The following is a 21,313-nucleotide window of genomic DNA, read 5'->3' on the forward strand; positions in this document are numbered from 1 at the left end:
TCTACTCTAAGGAATTACTTGCTGTAGTATGAATAGGAAAAAGTTTAGTAAACTTTTCTCCAAAATTTGTTTTACACTCAGGTGTGATGTATTACCAGATATGGAAGGATGCTCTGCATTCATTTTTAGCCAGATTTAAATTGATTTTATTTGTTTCTATTGTACATAGTCTAAGTTACTTTTCAAAAGCTGAGTCTCACTTTTAATATCGTCAGTGTTAATGTATTTATAATCAATTCTGTTAAATTACAGGAACACAAATAATTTACTAATGTAAAACTCATGCACTTCAAAATGTAGAGGTAATTTTTTTATGTATTATATCATATCATTATAGAAATTGAGTCTTAGTGATATTAAATGCCATTTAGATAGTGTAAAACAATGGCAGAGTTGAATTCTAGGTTAAAAGAGTGTTTTCCTTTTGCTATTACACAAAGCCACTTTCTTGCTGAATTATTTTAAAAACTGTTTATTCACTTTGCTCTCGTTTAATATTTCACTTAAGGTAAATGGCTTATTCCAAGAAATAGGACTTCAAAACGATCATATGTGAAACATGTGTATGTGGCACATTATCCATAGAAAAACTCAATAGGCTTACATTTTTAAAGTCTCCAGGCAAGGAAAAAAAAGTTAGAATGAATGACAGACTTAGTTGAGAAAGCTATACAGTGTGAGACACCTCAGTTCTGGTGAAGTCATGAGGAAAAAATGGGTGCCATGTTTAGCCACAGTAAAGTGAAGGAACCTGGTGCCAACTTGAGATGCTTATACATTCCTCTTCAAATGTTGTGGTTAACTTCTCTAAAGAATGTGAACGTTGATTTAAATAAGTTTCCAGAAACTGAATTGTTTATTCCAACTTTTCCCAAAAAGCTTTGATATGTAAATCAACTTGGAAACAAAGATATTTTTGTCTCTTAATGTTTCCGTGCCCTGTGCTCTACATGTGTTAAATGGCAACCTTGGAATAATTTCCCTTGATCTATAAAATAGGCCTGACATAGATTTTGTGAAGGTCAGGGTAAGATGAAGACATTTAATTCAATCCAACCAAAATGAAACAAATTTGCATTGTTCTAGGTATGTGAAATTGCAGAATCTGGGAACAGACCTACATGAGTTCAAATCCTTGTTTGATATTGTGCCTAAGTCAAGTCAGCAGGACTTTGGAGTATGGGCTTTATTATCTGTGAGATGGGGAAAAATCACACTCACCTACTGAGTTTTAGAGGAATTAGTGTTCATACAGATGAGTATTTAACTAGTTCTGACTTAGGTGAGTGCCTGACCAACGATATTACTCATGTGGTTACTTTTACTTTTGTGAACATTACTTTATAGATCAGGATAGTGAGTGCTACTGTATATACTTAGGAGAATAAGACATTATCCCTGAAAATAAAAATACACACATAGAGACACAAAAACAAAAACTAGAGTGTAGTAATGAAAGAAATTATTTTGGAAGTGGAAGTTAGGAAATAGGTACAGACAGCAGTTAGGAACAGGGTGTTCCAAGTCCCAAGCCCACTTATTTTTAGAAGATTTATTTATGCATACAAGAACTGGGGTATAGGCCAGAGGTGTTGGGGGGGGGGTGAGAGGATTCACCAGAGACAGAATGGGGAACAGAATAGGAGGATTGACTGAAATACACTGCTGAGGGGAGCAGCGGGTGAGACAGGAGAGGTCTGTTGCACCATGTGGGTAGCTCCCTAGGCTTCAGGGAATCAAACTCATGCTGCTGAGGCTGCAGATTACTTCACAGTGCTGTGCTTAACTCCTTGTGCCACCAGGGAGACCTGACCCAAGTCCATTTTTCAGCTTGATTGAAAAACAATCACAGAGTGAGAGGATACCCTATCTTCCCAAATTTCAATTAAAAATGGGATGTTCAGAACTCCAACATAGTAGCACAACAGCAATGGACTCAAGCTTGTTTTGGAAAAGTAGATGGGTTAACAGGCAAAAATGCAATGGGCCTCTGTAACTTAGGGGATCCCCAAAGGCCCAGCCAATCAGCAAGAGACACAACAGTGAGACACCCAATGCCCAAACCCCCACTCCTTGTCCAATGTACCTGTTGAAGCACCTGTTTCTTGCCACCTCAGTGGCCACCCACTCAGGACCCCTCTTTGCTCACAGAGCTTTCTTGTCCTTATTCTTATCTATCAATATATGTCTTGCTGTTCTGTAACTTTAACCTCAACATTAAATTATTTCCTCATGGAAGAAAAGCACTGAGAAAGAGCCCACCTGGGGTCTTTGGACTCTGGGCCTGCTCCCTAAAAGCCCCTATTCAATTTTAATACACTGTGAATGTTCTTACATGTTTGAAGTCTGGCCCTTAAGAGACCAATAATCCTCTTCCTTACCCTTTCTTCCATGGAGGATGAACTTCTGAAGACTCACAGAATGATCTCTGTCTTACAGGGTGTTAGATGTCCAATATTATCCTCTGATAGATGTTGAATCATGCAAATTTTTTTTCCTACTGAGTATATTTCCCATGTTTAAATACACATCTCTTGATAAATAAATGGTGAATATGTTCATAATTAGACTTTCTATAATATAGACATAGATAAGTTATCTCAGACCTTTACGCATCACTGAAGAATGGTCTCTCCTAATCTGAGCCCAGCATCTTGATCAGATTGAACTTGATCTTAGCCGTCTTTCCTCATTCTGCCTTGTGAATCATTTGCCATATGACCAACAGCTGTGTTATTTTTTAAACAAACAGATATTCACTGCAAATGTCAGCATTGGCATTTTAAAACAAACAATGAAATTAAAAGTTTGACAAACCAGGAGGGGGTACTGTGGATTTTTAGAAACAACATCTTTCACCAATTTCAGTCAGTCTTTAGTTTTCATAGATGTCAGTAACAATTGGCTTTGTGTGTTGATTACTTACTGTTTATCAACAAAATGGAAAGTGTTATGATTACTAATACTTTTCAGTCCTAATCCTACACTGAACCTGTCCTATTGACTAATGATAGTCAACTATTTGGAGAAAATATTTACGATACATAACAAGGCCACATAATCATAATATCATTTATTAGAAAAATAGTCTAGTCATTTCTGCTATCAATGCTCTGTGTGTGTCCCTAAAATTTACTGGGCTGTGCAAAGTCACACAATAAAATTTATTAAGTTTATAAGAAAAATTGAGTTGGGTCACAGCCCTCAAAGGCATCATCAGTGAGACTTAAAAACAAATAGATACCAAAAAAAAAAAAAAGATAGGTAATTCATGCTAAATGGTTAAGAAGTACTTAATTATTACAATAAATGTGGCACTAAAGTAGGTTCGTGGAAGTTGGTGTGGAAAGGTTCCAGGATGCAGGTCGTTGTGCAGTAGTAGCAGAAGGATTATTTGAAATCAGATGGGAAATTGTAAGGCCAGATGTGGACAGGTGTGGCTCATAACATGTATGATGAACTGAAGTAGTTCATAGATATTTGAAGAGTATCAGCTTATGAATTCACATTTTCTGGGTTTAGCTGGTTATAGGTTCTGTGTTCAAGTAGTATTTCATGGATAAAAATGCACATAAATAGTAGTGAAATATCTGTTACACTGAAATTGTTTCCTAATACATCAATGAAGCTAGAAGGTAATCTGTTTTCAAAACAAGCATTACAGTAGAGATGCTAGTTGACCATTTCATGAATCTTATTTCTGAAAAGTGAACACTTTAATTATTTCTATGCTGAATAAAAACCCTGCACTGACCTTGTAAAACATTCATGAAGCACCCAAGCTTTAACTCAGATGGATTTGAAATTGATCTTGTTTTACCTGTTTGATTTTGAAAAGAAAAAAACTTCCTTCATCTCTTTAAGATCATATTTCTAACCTGTAAACTAAAGACAAAAATTCTACTTCATAGAGTTACTATGATAATTAAAAGAAATAATGTATGCAAAATCCTTAGAGAATGACACATTAAAAGCTCTTAATAAATGACAGTTGTTCTGCATGTTTTAATCATTCAATAAATATACACTGTGCTGCACAAATATTCCATTTGTTGCTCTTATGACTTGAATATAAAACTCAATTTTTAAAGGGATCTTTTTAAAGCTGAGATTTCTATATATGTCTTGTTTTCTTAGAATTTAACAAACCTAGTCTATGATCTATTTTCAGCTCATATTTAAGGCCACATTACATAAATGGCTATGCATTTTTGTTGCTAGAAATTTGAAGTTATTGTTGAGTGACAGGAACTGTGGCTATTATATTATTAAGTACTCTTGAGTATTCTTAATCTTTCTGGCTTTAGCAATTAGTGGTAAAGGAAGCTTTGTCCCCAGGAGTGGATGTAAAATTATTCCTGAGAGGAAATCTTGAGGAATGTCTAAATTATTTCTGGTGTCCCTCTCCGTGGTCTACCGTTGATTGCAGAACATGAGGGATATCACAACATGTGAAATAGATAGGGAGTTAGGAGGTGGTTAAGAATGTTGAGTGTGGATCTTTGGATTTTCCCAAGAAGGAGTCAAGTTTCCTCTGGAGACTTGCACAATGGGAGAAAATAAGGAATCTAATATGCTTGCATAGATAAATCTCTGTCAAGTTTAGGTAGTTCCTAAATTATTATCACTATCATCTCTATTACTTTCTTTTATTCCATATTATTTTTTAAATGTGTGTTATTTTCAAGCAGTCTACTCGGATATGGGAATGCTGATTATAAAACTTTGAAGTGATGAAGACATGGGTCTTCTTGGGCCTCCCTGGTGGTGTAGGGGTTAAGTCTCAGCAGTATCATGCTGTCCCCACTGCGGCCTAAGTTAGATCCCCAGCACGGGAGCACCACATATGCTGCACACATGGTGCCACAGACCTCTCCTGTCTTGCCCACTGCTACCCTTAGCAATGCATTTCAGTAAATCTGCCTGTTCTGCTTCCCATTCTGTGTCTGGTGAAACCTCTCACCCCTGCACCTCTGGCCTAAATACTAGTTTTTGTATGAAAACAAACAAACACAAAAAATGGGTCTTCTTATTTCTTTGAGGACATACAATTACGTGAAGAAGTCATTCTATTTATCATAAAATGGATGTAAAGTCCCAGTCATGGACATGTGTCCATCGCACTAATGTGGCCCAGAAGAAAGAATAGATAACTTTGATTGGAACAATTAGAAAAGTATTCCAAAAGTATGTTATTACTAAATGTTTTTGAAGGATACACAGAAAAGTAATGACAAATAGAAAGATCAACACTTTGAAACATGGAAAGTTAGAGGAAGGATCACTTCCACTGCTGAGTGAGGTTGGCTGGGGGACAGAGCCAATTCCTGAAAGTCATAATCCAGGGGTTGGTGGAATAGCATTAGGCCTTTCCTGTCCGTTTATTCTCTGATGGTTAGAATGCCTTATTTTATGTTGGACTGGGTTTTGTGTTCAGGACTGTTGAGCATGTTTTGTGCTTATTCTATTGAGTGAAATCTGTAATAACAAGAATTTTGATCCACTCAGTGTCTTTGACACACTAAAGAATAGTGTGTCAACCTTGGAGAAACTTGGACATGTTGTTAATTTGAGTCATAGAGGGATTACTTAAAGAGCTTTAAGAGGAAGTGAAACTCAGAATCAGGGTCACGACCCTGTCATGTTAGCAACCTTCTCCTAATGGACAATTTAGAGTTTTCTAAACCTGACTTTTTGGAGAAGTTTATGTGGACCTTTTATTATAATAATAGTTATTACAATATTATTAATATTTCGTTGATAATAATATTGATAATTGATATTATTATTATTATGTTTAATGTCCTTAACTTTGTTTTCCAAACATTTGATTCTTTCCATTCATAAGCACTATTAGATTGCACCGGTAACCTAATCCCTTTTCAGGACCCACGTGTCTGCTCTTTTCTTTCCTTCTAAGCGTTGCCCTTCTCTATACATTTAAATATTCAGATATTACACAATAATAAAAGAAAAGCTTTACTTGGCTATGCTGCCTCTTTGATGGCATGCAATTTCTCTCTTCTATTCCAATGCCATTATTATTTTTTCATGATTAATTTACACTCACTGCTTCTACCTACTATCCATCTATGCCCCTTTTAAAGCCCTGCTATCTAAATTTCAGGCCCATCATTCTTTTGCAACCAATCCTTCAGAGACCTCAAATGGCTTTCTTCCTACTAATCCCAGTGACCTTTCTCCCCCTTCATATTTTTAATCTCTGGTGTATTTCACATCACTTAAACAAACTTCTCCCTTGATGTCTCAAACACTACTGTATATGGGATATCATTCTTTCCCTCTGGCCATGGCCATGGTTTTAAACACTATCTCTCTTTGACAAACTCTGCTTTTTTTCTATCAAAATTCATCTAATTTATAGGTGAATTCCCGCCTAGTTCATTAGATAAAATTTTGATATTATAGTAATATGCAATATGCTGTTTTGGTAAAATGTATTATGATAGCAAGATTTTACTGCTGTGTTATGAATTTAAGAAAACAGGAACAGTTTATTGTTTGACAAATATCAGAGTTTAAATATCCCAAAATTTTGGCAGCCTTACGTTATCTGAGTTAATATTTTCAAAGTGCTTAAGACAATCTTGATACATAGTTGGGAACACATTTTCAAATGTTTTACTCATTTTTGTGAATATAGAGTGTATGAAATTTGAAACAACACAATGCCAAATATTTCTTTATTTTTAATTGCACTTATTTCCCTTAACTCATAATCATTTGGTATTGAAAAATTTTCACATGTAATGCCATTTAAAATTTCTGCATCTTTTTGTATTTTTTTTTTGTGAGCATATTTTCCTACTAACAAATTCAGAACTAATATCTCGCTAGTCAAAATAAAAGTCAAGGTTGGAAGAAAGAAACTAATCATATAATTAAACATGAGTGGTCAACTTTTTTTTTTTATGAAACTTGGTTTTGTACAGTTTAATTTTACTTGCTTTATCCAGGATGGTTAATAGTTGTTTGCATCTTATTCATCAAATTTTGCAAATGGTCTGCATCTGGAGTGTGTATTATTTAAGGCAGTGAAAAAACATTGAATTGATATAACTTTTTTAAATTTAATTTAATTTAAAGTAAAATTAACTATTTTTAAATATTGCACTTATTAGTAACAACAGAAGACTTCAAATTTATTAAAAAGAGAGTTGTATCATTATTTTCAGGATGATATAGCAAATTAGGCAAGGAATCTATATATCAATTGCTAAGTTGTGGAACCAATTTTTATTTACTTGTTTTTCATAAAATTCTCTGCCATTTTTATTTTCTATCAAACCTTTATCTCTCGATATCATTATTTTGGGTTATTTGTATATGGCAGGTGTCAAGCACTGCATTCTTCCATCTCTATTATGATCCAATTATCCTGAAATATTGTGCTCAACTTTGAGCATTACACAACTAAGTTATATTGAAGTACTGTAAAACAAGGAAAGAAGTGGATCGTGAGTATGCTAAACAAGAAAAAAATATCAGAAACATTTTTTATTCTGGGAAAGAAAACAAGGGAAACACATAATCTCTGTTTTCTCATATTTGAACAACTGCCATTTTGTGAGGAAAAAAAAGAGTTAGACTCATGTTATTCCAGAAGACAGAGATATAAATAGTGAGAAGTGAGGTATTCTGAAACTCACAATTAAACGAAAGGCATACACTGCGTGGAGAAATAGTAATTCTAACTGGAGTTAGAATAACAAATTCTCAGAGGGGGTGTACGAAGGATTTATGAAGAGTGTTAGCAAAGACTTTCAAAAGTCTAGAACATGATTCTTCCTTTTTATTAAAAAGACTTTTTTATTTATGTATACAAGAGCTGGGGTGTAGGCCAGAGGTGTGGGGATGGGGGTGACAGCATTCACCAGAAACAGATTGGGGAGCAGAACAGGCTGAGGGGAGCAGCAGGTGAGTCGGGAGAGGTCTGCTCTGCTATGTGGGTCACCTCACTAGGCAGGGATAGAACTCGTGCTGCAATGGTGCAGATAGCTTCATAGTGCTGGGAATTAACGTTTTGCACCACCAGGGAGGCCTGACGTGATTGTTCTTAATGCATTGTTTTAAATGGATGAAGATTCTTCTCATAAAGCCTTAAACAAGAGATTTTATTTTATTTTATTTTATTTTAAGATTTATTTATTTATTTATACAAGAACCGGGGTACAGGCCAGACGCGCGGGAGGGTGAGAGGATTCACCAGAGACAGAGTGGGGAACAGAACATGTAGACTGACGAAATACATTGCTGAGGGAAGCAACAGGGATGACAGGAGAGGTCTGCGGTGCCATGTGGGACCCTCGCAGGCCGGCCGGGATCGAACTGGTGCTGCAGAGGCTGTGGACATCTTCACAGCCCTGCACTCAACCGCCTGCACCACCAGGGGAGACCCAACAAGAGATTTTAATTGCTGAGATATCAGGCACCTTAAGATCTCTGAAGCATGATCTCAAACCAAGTATAAACAGACTCTCAAATATTTTAACTTAAAAAAAAATAAACTTTTGATAGCACATCTTGGATATAGTCTCTTCCCTCTGGTCTCAACAAATCTGCATGTGAAATCTGTATCTTTATTTGGCTATTCTTCAAAACACCATCACACAATTTCTATCAGTCAAACTTGGCTAAATAATTGGAGAGTTAGAGCCATTTCACACAATGAAAACTGAATATTAGCATCCCAACGTTTAAAAGATCTTCAAGAATACTGAGACTTTCCAGTGACCAACTTGCTTTCTAATATTGTTTACCTCCTGGCTTTTCCCTGATAGAACTTTTCTTTAAAAAAATATTTATTTTAGTTATATATATACAAGCACTTGGTTCAGTCAGAAGCGTGGGGGAGTGAGAGAATTCACCAGAGCCACAGAGGGGAACAGAACAGGCAGACTGACGAAGTGCGCTGCTGAGGGGAGCAGCGGGCGGCAGGAGAGGTCTGCGTGTCATGTGGGACCCTCGCCAGAGGCCAGGTATTGAACCGGTACTGCAGAGGCTGCGGACAGCTTTGCAGCCCAGCGCTCAACCACTGCGCCACCAGGGAAGGACCCTCTCTGATAGAACTTTTATTAAAACTGTGTCACCTCACTGCATTACAAAAGGCGATTTAGCTCTTCTCCTTGTTATTCAACTCTGAGGTGTCTATACACTCAATATCATGAGTATATGGTACCTGGATACAGACCATCTACTTAGCACAGCACCTTTTCCCAACACCCTCCTGGTAATCTCTTTCAAACCCAGTACCTATGATTTAGAAAGATATAATTGCTTTGGTGGCATTTTATATATGATAGCAATCTTCTCATTTATTTGTTCAACAAACCATTTATACATCTAAAGACATAGGTCTATTTTATATTTCTTTAAATATTATATGTATTTGTTTTTTCTTAGTAGTGTCCATCCTTATCTGGAAAGAATCAAACTTGCATCTGTTCAAACTATTCAACTTTTAAGTTTGACCAAGTCTCATGTTCTCCATGAACCATCCACATCACTCCTATGTATATTGATCTACCAGGTTTTTATTTTCTGAAACTTCATAGACTTATTCTAATATTTTTAAGATGTTATTCCCACTTATTGATACTATATCTTTGTATACATGTATTTGAATACAACCAAAATGATGTGATATTGTTCTTGAAAATATTTGTCGACCACCTGGGTTGATTTAAGCAGTGTACCCTTGTCATTTCCTTTAATTAGGCTTAATTCTCAGAAGTCAGCTTCAAGAGGCATTTAAACTCTTCTTATAAAAATGAAGTCTAGACTTAACTGTCAAAATGGAAGTCATAAATTCTAAAAAAACACAATACTTTGATTTCAGTTCTACCTAACACTGGTAATCTCTGGCAAGTAGAAGGTCATTCTTTCTAATATTACATTTTCCATTCCTACTTAACAGGCATGATATATGAACAAATTTTAACAACACACTTTCATCTTTGTCTTATACACAGAAGTATCAGCGTGACTCATAACTGTGAATTATGGAACTGAATGCCACTATTAATGCTTTTCTTTCTTACACCCAAGCAGCTCAGAACATTTTGACTCAATTAACTCTGCATGCCCAAGATTCAAATAATTTTTCTCTGCCTGAATTACATCTTAGTAATTTCAATGTCATTATCCCTATAAAAAGTCAGCAGTATGAATCCTTCTGTAGTCAGTACTAGGAAAGTAACAGAATTTAGGGAGCATTCAGAGTTTGTCCTGGTTTAGATCACCAATTTATGGGCAAAGAAATCAATCCATAGAGATAGTTTTAACATAGAAATTGAGCAAAAAAACCACAGTCAGTATGAAAAACTGAAAAAGGGAAGAATTTCAACTCTGAAAATGATTAAACACATGATGTAGATTAATCTCTTCATTCCCTGGATTTAATTGTCACCTCTAACAAATAGGGGAAAAAAGACGATGCACTTTCCAGGTGTGACCTTGAGATTAGCACCTATGAAACTCCTGTTGTGTCTGTACATGTGTATGTGTATATCTATTTTGACAGTGGCACAAAAGACATTCTCCTATGTTAAAATTGTTTTCCCATGCTTTAATTATAATGTCATTGCTGCTAATATTTAAACTACTAAGAATTTAGAACATACCTAGAATTGTGATAAACGGGGTATTAAAACATCCTTCATTAAAATGATAATGTAATGACTTAGTCTTCCCTATGATGTTATTTTCATAAAGTTCTATGAAAATATGCACAGGACTGTGACTGAGTTGTAGGATTAGAAGAATAATCAAAATGGGTTTCCTAGGGAAACTGAGCTCTTAAACAATATTCTTGGAAACTATAAAATTTGGGGTTATTGAAGATCTTCTTAATCACTCTTTGTTTCTTGCTGTGTTATAAGTCTCTGATGAATGTGAACTTTAAGAATATGACCCTGTAAATGCAAGCTCTCCTTTGGAAACCAAGACAAGTTGAAGGTTCATGTTCATTTTTCCCCCCACACAGACCCATTTTTACATTGCTCAAACTTTGGCAGCAAAAAACAGGTTTGGTGCTGAAGTCTTCACTTATTTCAAAAAAGCATTTTCAATCATATTTTCTTCTCTTGAATGAAAGGTTCTAGTTAATTGTTTATGATAACACTATTAAAACTGTAAAACTGATGTTAGTTCTACTTTTTGAAACTTTTCTTTCTACTTTGGACTGTAGAAAGGAAGAAGAAAAGAGCGAGAGAATAACTCCTCAAAAAATATTCTCTGGTTAACATCTAATTTGTTGCCTTGAGATAAAACATTTGAATTGGAGAATTACATTGAATTTCAGAATTACTAACACGGATGAAATATGACACTCCCCAAATTAATGATCCTAAAAACTGAAATTTCTCCAGATAGTACCGAAAAGTTTCTATGTATTTTAAAGAACACTCTCTCTAGTTCCTTGCAATTTCTGCTCCCTTCCCTAGCCATCCTCCAGTCTGCACATTCTTTATCTGCAGGAAATGTGCCCAGAGTTGGAAAATTTCTTTTTTCTTTTGAAACTTTGAAGAAAATCAGCAAGCTATTTCATTCTTTTTCTAATCAAACATCTGCTATTCTAGACAAGAGTTGTGAGAACAGCAACAACAAAATAAAATTTTGGTGTTACAGGGAATCAGTGTATAGAAATTCCACTGAAAGTTTTCTAGCTCAAATGTTGCTCACTGTAGTTAGTTTATTCAACCATTTATTTATTCAACACTTATTGAGTATGTTAGAGTCAGGATTTTTCTTTGGAAATACACAGTAATAAAAGATGACAGTGACTCATTCTCTGCCCTCGAGAAACTTATATCTTACTAGGGAAGGAAGGCATTTTATAAAGCAAATTGCAATATAATAAGGTAAATGATAACTGATTAATAAAGATGAATGTGTGTGGGAAAATGAAGGCATGCTGCTCCCTGAGAAGGGAAGGCATTTGCTGGTAGACACATGATTGAGGATGCTCAGGAAGTTCCCTCTTAGAGAAATATATGGTTCTTGGGATTTTAGAAACTACAAACTCTGAAACAGTATGGAGTAAAGGGTTGGGGTAATTGCTGCAGTTGTATTTCCTGGTCAAAGATTTCAAATTGAATTTTCTTGGATAAATGAGAGCTACAAAAGAATTGAGTGCATGTGAAAGCTGTGTAAACCTTAATTATTAAAATTATCCTTGAAATACTCCTTAAATTTACCAAAAATGAAAAATAAAACTTCAATTAAATTACTACAATAGCAAACAGTTGCACAAACATTTAAAAACAAATTACATAAAAGATGATTAGCTTACTTAAAATATGCCATGAATACAATACAATATTTTTAAAGATTTATTTATTTATGCATATAAGAACTGGGGTACAGGCCAGAGGTGCAGGGAGTGAGAGGATTCACCAGAGACAGAGTGGGGAGCAGAACAGGAAGATTGACTAAAATACACTGCTGAGGGGAGCAGTGGGTGAGTCAGGAGAGGTCTGCTGCACCATGTAGGTACCTCCCTGGCAGGGGATTGAACTCCTGCTGCAGTGGCTGTGGATAGCTTCATAGATTGTGTCTGAACCCCTTGCTCCACCAGGGAGGTATGAATACAATTCAATTTTGATGCAGACATGAAATATACAATATTTTTAGTTTTAAAAACATAAAAGTTTTTATGTATAAAACTTAGACACAAACTAGTGAAGGTATTTGGCTAACTATAAGAATCAAGTATATAAATAGAGGCATTACAATTGTGCTATATGTGGAATCAAAGTAGCATTCACTAAACTCAAACCATGTATGAGAAACAAAGTTTAAATCTTCAATCCTATTTTCCTGCAGGAAGAAAAATAAATTGTGGATAATTTTATGAATTATTGACATATTTGTGTTATTTATTTTAAGCTTATTCTAAATCCAAATTATTACATTTTCCAGCTCATTTATATTGGTCTGAATTAAGTATATGTATGTGTTTATATACCTATAATTTATTAAGGAATATAGAAGTCTTAAACAAGTTAACTTGATATTTAAGTTTTAATGCATACAGATATACTTCCATACCTATCATGAATTAGAAATTTAAAGTATATCAAAATGTGTAAAAGAGCTTTTCTATGTAAAATAAAATATATATATGTAAAAAATTATTCTAAATATTTCACATATTTATAGGAATCCAAAGTATGTTTATATGCAAACTTATGTTTTATATGTTAATATTCACATTTTCAAATAAAACATCTATCTTCTCTGTATATATTTATGAAAATACTCAAACAAATATACATATATTTGCATTAATTTCTTTTTAAATTTTATAATGTTTAGTAATAAATATATGGTAATTACATAAATTCTTTAAAAATAAGTTTAGTATTTTAAATTAGTTTTATTAATGTACTTCAGTGGTTATTTTCATGGGGGTATTATAATAAATATAAAAATATTTAAGGAAATAATGCAGAAATCAGGTGAAGGTTAATATAAAAGCTTGTTAAACTTTCCTGAACAAATCTGGATTAAATTAAAACTGTGTTGTAATACTTAGGAGATTCTCTCTTTCCTTTGATTTTAAATTTCAAACATAATCTGATTGGTTTTGTGTTTTTGGTTTTCTTTAAAGATTTATTTTTTAAAGAATTGTGGTGTAGGCCAGAGATGTGAGGGGTTAGAGGATTCACCAGAAACAGAGTGGGGAGCAGAACAGGTGGATCTACTGAAATATACTGCTAAGGGGAACAGCAGGAGAGACAAGAGATATCTGCTGTGCCATGTGGGTTTGCTCCCTGGCCAGGGATTGAACTCAGGCTGTTGCAGTGATAGCACCGAGACTTAATCCCACTGTGCCACCCGGGAGGTCCTGGCATTGAGTTTTGTAAAGCTTCATAGGTATTTATAACTGCATGTTAAAATGATATAAACTCTATTTTATAGGTAATCGTGTCAAGACCATTTTCAGTTAGATATATTTCCTAGAGGGTTGATGACTGCTTAAAAAATGTAGCAAGACCATTTTGATATTTGATATTTTTTTATTCTAGCACTCAATAACTGAAATTTTACCTTTTGGGACCCCAGTGTTGGATCACAGCAAATATTTTTTAGACTTGATGGAGATTTTGAATTTTACAAATTCAAATTCAAAATCTCACAAATTCATAAATGTGGGGAACATGGAAATTTATTATCAAAGACCAATGCACAAAGTTGTGCTCAATCACATTTTCAGTAAGAAAGATTGGTTTGTGTACAAAACTATCTTTTTTGTAGGTTCAGAGTTACGCTACTTTATCCATTGATTTTCTAGTTAATTGAGGTCATGCCAATATCACTGAATGTGATACAGAAAACTTTTATACCCCCTAAGATATAAACTTCCATGCCATTTCCTGTTTTCCCCTGCTTGTAGGTTAATTACAGATAATCCCCTAAAAATTAGACATAGGAAGAGTCAGTGTCCCAGACTTATCATAGTTAAAGTTCACCAATGAAACACCAGAGTTAAATATTCTTTAAATAAGAATGAACTGGTCCATCATGTCAAGTCAGGAAATTTGAGGTTGTTTGTTGCAACATTAGATATCTGGACAAATATAGAAATTAGTACTTTCAGCAGGTACACCATATAAAAAGACCTAATTCACAGTAATGGTTTAGTTGGTGGGCAGCAATCAGTATGGAAACACATAATACCCCCCTCTAAAGCTGTTTTGTAAATCATACTACTGGATCTATAGCTCTAGGTTAGGTCATTGGAAAGAATCAGATCAATGCTTTTTTTTTTTAATTATTTGTTGGCTTTCCAGTTAAAGTATAATAAAAAGAAATACTCTTAAGTGAGAATTATTTGAATTTTAACAGCAATGATGACAACAACAACAACAAAAAAAGACTGTAACAAATGGGCAAAGTCTAGAAATCATGAGTCTTATAGTTTTGGAAAACAAAATTGCTGCTAGAAACCAAATAGTAAGATGTCAAACTAACTTAGTTTTAAGTTCCAAGACCCAGAATGATTTCTAGTTAAAAAAAAAAAAGTCAGATATCAAATATATCATTAAGAGTATTAACTTTCCACATAGGTTTAATGTTTCATTCAAATAGCCTGAAGAAAGTCCACATTAGTTTGATTTTATTAATTAGATTTCAGAGTTATATTTAGAAAAGAAGCTTGGACAAATTACTGGAATGATAATTGATTGGATCAGAAACATCATATGTTTTTGAAGCAATTGTATTTCAAAGAAATCGTGATACTGGAATTTCTACTCCCCACTGCCCCCTCCCCCAGCATTCTTAATTTTTAGGCAAAATGTGAAAGGTGATGAGTCAGTGATGAGAGGGCAGTGGACGCAGTGGATTTGCATAAGATCGACACTAAACTGTTTAATTCTTTCCAGCTTTCCCATTTCTTTTACTTGGGTGCCCTTCTTCTGTCACCTGTCTGGTAATACCCTGTCACAGCTGCTGGTACTGCTTTCTGTCTGCTTAAATGTTGCTGTTAATTTTTTTCCCTCTCTTTAGTTCACTTGTTCACTTGTATCTAACATTCTCGTTCACTCACCTTTTCAGTCATATATTTAGTTTTTCTTCAGTCTGTTTTGTGCCCTTTGCTTCCTGCTGCAGATCATTTGGTAATTCTACATCATATCAGTCAAAATGTATGTATTTGACAATATTTTCCTGTCCTTGTTTTCAGAAATTGAACAGTTTACCAGTTCCCCTACCCCCAAATAATAGCTTAATCCTCATCAATTAAAGCATAAATACTGATGTGACACATCAGTCCTTTTGCCTTCCTAACTGCAAGGCAAAAATGAATGAAGTAATGAATGAGAAAATACATAAATACATGTATTGTGAGTGCTGGCTTTGTTTAAGAGGTGATTTAGAGGTATGAGGAACACTTTTCTAACATCAAAAGTTTTTGAAGCTTACATGGAGAGAAGCTTCTGCTTTTCACACAGGGTGTCCATCACACTTCCTTGTGTTCGAAAGATGTTCACTGTTGTTACAGGGCAGGGTGAGGGGCACCCCAGAACCCCCAAATCTGCCTGCTCTAAATAGGTTCTTACATCTATTGCATCAATACAAAACATTGTATGTCAATTCATTAGGTCACAAGACTTTCACTAGAAAATAACTTTAATATGATTAGTGTGCAATAAAGAGAAGAGAATATGGTTAAAATAGTTTTTAATTAAAAACCGCAAATCAGGGCCTCTGTGGTGGCACAAAGTGTTAATGACAGTACTGCAGAGATATCCGCAGCCTCTACAGCATGTTCGATCCCCCCTGCCAGGGAGCTACCCACATGTCTCACCAGCTGCTCCCCTCAGCTGTGTATTTCAGTAGATCTGCCAGTTCTCCCCATTCTGTCTCTGGTGGGTCCTCTCATCCCCCACACCTCTGGCCTGTACCCCAGTTCTTGTATGCATAAATAAATAAATCCTTTAAAAAAATTAAAAAAATCCCGAAATCACCATAGGAAAATGTCCAGCCAAACAGGGTCGGCCCAGAGCAGGGCCTCTGAGTCCCCAAAGCCTGCCGCAAATCTAAGACACCTTCTGGTGGGGACCCATAAGAAAGGAGTGAGCAGAAGGGCCAGGCAAGTCTGAAAGGAAAAGAACAAAATTAAAATACAAGTGAAGATAAAGACTGCCATTGTCAGCCTCCCCATGGGTATCTCTTCCATTTTTCTGTCTTTCAAGTTTCTCCTCCCATGAAACCCAAGTCCTTGGTACAAGTCCTTGGCTGAGAAGCAAGTGTAGCGCCTTCCATGTCTCCTTGCTCCATGTGCCTCCAGGTTTTCTTCATCTCTCCACCTCTCACTTCTTCTCCCCCTCCTTCTTCCTGCCATCTTCAGCATCCCTCTCTCTCCCTCTCCCCCCTTCCTTAGGGCCAGGCAGGGAACCTGGAGCCTCCGCTTTCCCTGGGGATTTCCCTAGTACACTATCATTCACTGAACCATCACTCTACTAGGGCTTTTTTTTTTTTTAAGATTTATTTATTTGTGGAGGGGCGGAGCAACATGGCGGCGAGGAGACGCTGCGAGTAAGATCTCCCATTAAAAAAAGTTAATAGGGAGGAAAAGCGGCAGGTCCCAGTGAGAACTGGGACACGGAAGATAAACGGACGACTCCAGCAAACTGCCCGAAGAAGAAAGTTGCCATAAAAGAGGACGAGAAGGGAGGGAAGCGCAGAACCCTGCTCCCCTCCCCCGCCCACAGAGGCGGCACTCTCCGACCAGCAGAGACGAGGGAAACAACAAACGAAAACGGCCAACAAGAAAAACGGACGCAGCAAGTGGGACTGTGAGTGGAAAGGAACTATTGCAGCCACCACACCCCGTGAACGGGAGCTGAGACGAACCCTGCAGGATCCGCGCAGAGGTGAGCTCCAGGCGCCATTAAAGAGAGAGCCCCGCCCCCCAGGAGGAGACCAGCACCAGCACACAGCCCCGGCCGCCCGGTAAGCTTGCGCGAAAGCGGCGCTCGGATTGCAGCTGCCCAGGGCCCTGCGCCTGCGACCTAGGCTTGCGGGGAGACGGCTGAGGCCCTCCCTGAGTGAGCAGGAACAAGGTGCCCAGGCAGGGGAGCGGGATTCAAAAGGCGCCATTCCCGCGCCACTGATCTGGGCTACAGCGTCCTGGAACTGAGGGCTTTGGAACTGAGACCCAGGCGGAGGCCCTCCCTGAGTGAGCAGGAACAAGGCGCCCAGGCAGGGGAGCGGGATTCAAAAGGCGCCATTCCCACGCCACTGATCTGGGCTACAGCCCTCGTCCTGGAACTGAGGGCTTTGGAACTGAGACCGGGGCACGAAATTAGGGGCGTGGGTTCCCCACGACGGTGGGGCACAAGGCAGACACAGCACCCCAAAGCCGTTGAGGTGTACCCTACCATCCCCGCTCTGCTCCCTGTCCCACGGGGTGGAAAATCAGCTCCCCAAGGGCTCTAGGAGAAATCTCTGGCGCCACCTAGCGACTTGACCCCAGCACAGGCTACTGAAGGAGCTAGTGGCCAGCTGGGGAGTTAGCCCACACCGGGCCCCTTCCGAACAAGTAGTCTGAGCCCACAGGGAGAGCGAGCACCCACAGCCGGGGCAGACCAGGCACGCAGAAGAGTGTGCCTGAGACCAGAAGCGCAGGGAGTGTGTCCCACATCACCATTTTAGAACAGGGACATTTCTTCAATAAAGACTACCTGCAGAAGGCTTCCTCAGGAGCCAGAGGTGAGCGGGGGAAGTTCGCCCACACCAGACCCCCTCTGGCCTGCAGTCCAAGCCCAGAGGGGAGCAGGAACCCACCGCCGGGGCAGACCAGGCGCACAGGGGAGTGTGTCCCCACATCGGCATTTTAGAACAGGGACCTTTCTCCAGTAAAGGCTGCTTGAAACTGACAGATGACTCCTGGAAGAACCAGAGGGGAACAGAGAAGCCCACCCAAGATGCCGGCCAGTCCCAACAACACAGTGTCCCAACGCATACGGCAAATTAGAAAACAGACAGTAGGGAGGAGAAGAACCACACGCAACCTAGCAACTCTCCAGAGAAAAAGCACACCACAAAAAGAAAGCCAGCCCCCAGATTGCAACGACAATAACTTGGAAGAATTTCTGAGCCTTCCAGAAAGAGAATTTAAAATTGCCGTGATTAAAAAACTGACAGAAGTCATAAAGGAAAACAATGATAAGGGAAAAATAATCAACGATCAGAAGAATGCAATTGAGTCCCTAGAGAGGGAAAACAATGGTCAGAAGAAAGAAATTGAGTCCCTAAAGAGGGAAGTAAAAGAAATGCAGGAGATCAAAGAATTAATGGAAGAACTAAAGAATTCTGGGAAAAGCAATGAAAGCAGAATAGATGAAATGGAAGAACGAATAAGTAATCTTGAAGACACAGAAATAAAAAGAACCAAAACAGAAAAGGAAAGAGAAGTACGAAGGAAAAAGAACGAAGAAAGACTTCGGGAACTATCTGACTCCATGAGGAAAGGAAATATAAGAGTTATAGGAATACCAGAAGGAGAGGAGAGAGATGTAGGAACAGAGAAAATATTCAAAGAGATAATTGAAGAGAACTTCCCAAATGTGAAGAAGGAGCTGAAAATTGATATACAAGAAGCAAGAAGAACACCAAACTTCCACGACGAAAGGAAAAATACAGCAAGACACATAATAGTAAAGCTCCCAAGAATCCAGGACAAGGAAAAAATAATGAAGCTGGCAAGAGGGAAGAAACAGATAACATTCAAAGGAAAACCAATCAGGCTGACATCAGACTTCTCCGAAGAAACACTACGGGCAAGGAGAGAGTGGAGGGACATAGTCAACAGACTCCAAGAAAACAGATGCCAACCAAGAATACTCTATCCCGCAAAGCTCTCCTTCCTCTTTGAAGAAAGAATATGGACCTTCCCAGACAAACAGAAACTCCGGAATTTCATTGCAACTAAACCCCCACTCCAAAAAATACTACAAGGAGTCCTAAAGCCAGAACCTCAGAGCGACGAATAACAATGAAAGAAGGCCAAAAAAAAAAAAAAGTTATTAAAAGAATAAATAAATAAAATCAAAGGAAAGACAAACACAATGGCAAATACAGATGTTAACATATCAATATTAACTCTAAATGTAAATGGACTAAACTCTTCAATAAAAAGACACAGAGTTGCAGCCTGGATTAAGAAACAAAACCCAACCTTTTGCTGTCTCCAGGAAACACATTTAGCTACAAAAGATAAAAATAGGCTCAAAGTTAAAGGATGGAAAACAATCCTACAAGCAAATGGACCAAAAAAGAGAGCAGGAACAGCTATACTTATATCAGATAAAACAGATTTCAAACTCAAAAAGATAAAAAGAGACCCCAATGGTCACTACATTATGATCAAGGGGACAATACTTCAAGAAGAAATAACACTCATTAACATATACTCACCAAACGAAGGAGCACCAAAATATATCAGACAACTGTTGTCCTCTCTGAAAACAGACATCAGAGAAAACACATACGTAGTGGGACTTCAACACACCACTATCAACAATGGATAGATCAACAAGACAAAAAATAAGTAAAGAAACCAAAGCTCTAAATAAAGACCTAGAGCAATTGGGCTTAACAGACATCTATAGAACACTAAACCCCAAAAAAACGGAGTACACATTTTTCTCAAGCGCACACGGATCATTCTCCAGGATCGATCACATACTGGGGCACAAGACAAACATCAACAGATACACCAAGATTGAAATCATATCAACCATCTTTTCTGACCATGAAGGCATCAAACTAGAAATAAACCATAAAAAGAAGGCAAGGAACTTTCCTACCTCATGGAGATTAAAAACCACACTACTGGAAGACCATTGGACTAATGAGGAGATCAAAGAAGAAATTAAAAAATTTTTTGAATTGAACGACAAGGAGGACACCAATATCCTAAATGTATGGGATGCAGCAAAAGCAGTAATAAGAGGAAAATATATAGCAATAGAAGCTCACATCAAGAAACAAGAAAGAACGCAAAGAAACAACCTAATCTCGAAGCTCAAAGATCTAGAAAAAGAACAACAAAAAAACCCCAAAACCAGTAGAAGAAAAGAAATAATAAAAACCAAAGCAGAAATAAATGAAATTGAAACTAAAAAAACAATCCAAAAGATCAATGAAACCAAGAGCTGGTTCTTTGAAAAAATCAATAAAATAGACAAACCCCTAGCCAGGCTCACAAAGGAAAAAAGGGAGAAAGCACAAATAAACAGGATCATCAATGAAAGAGGAGAAATCACAACGGACACAGCAGAAATCAAAAGAATAATCAGTAATTACTATGAACAGTTATATGGAAACAAGTTTAACAATCTAGAGGAGATGGACAAATTCCTACAGCTCTACAATCACCCAAAGCTAGATAAAGAAGAAATAGAACACCTAAACAGACCAATTACAATTAGCAAAATTGAAATGGTAATCAAAAACCTCCCCAAAAACAAAAGCCCAGGACCTGATGGATTTACAAATGAATTCTACCAAACATTCAGAGACGAATTAGTGCCTATCCTTCACAAACTCTTCCAAAAAATTGAGAAGGAAGGGACAATACCAAACACGTTCTATGAAGCCAACATTACACTAATACCAAAACCGAACAAGGACAACACAAAAAAGGAAAACTACAGGCCAATCTCCCTAATGAACACTGATGCAAAAATCCTCAATAAAATTTTAGCTATCAGAATCCAACAATGTATCCATAAGATAATTCACCACGACCAAGTTGGATTCATTCCAGGGGCACAAGGAT

Source organism: Talpa europaea (assembly GCF_964194135.1).
Source record: "Talpa europaea genome assembly, chromosome: 8".
NCBI lineage: Eukaryota > Metazoa > Chordata > Mammalia > Eulipotyphla > Talpidae > Talpa > Talpa europaea.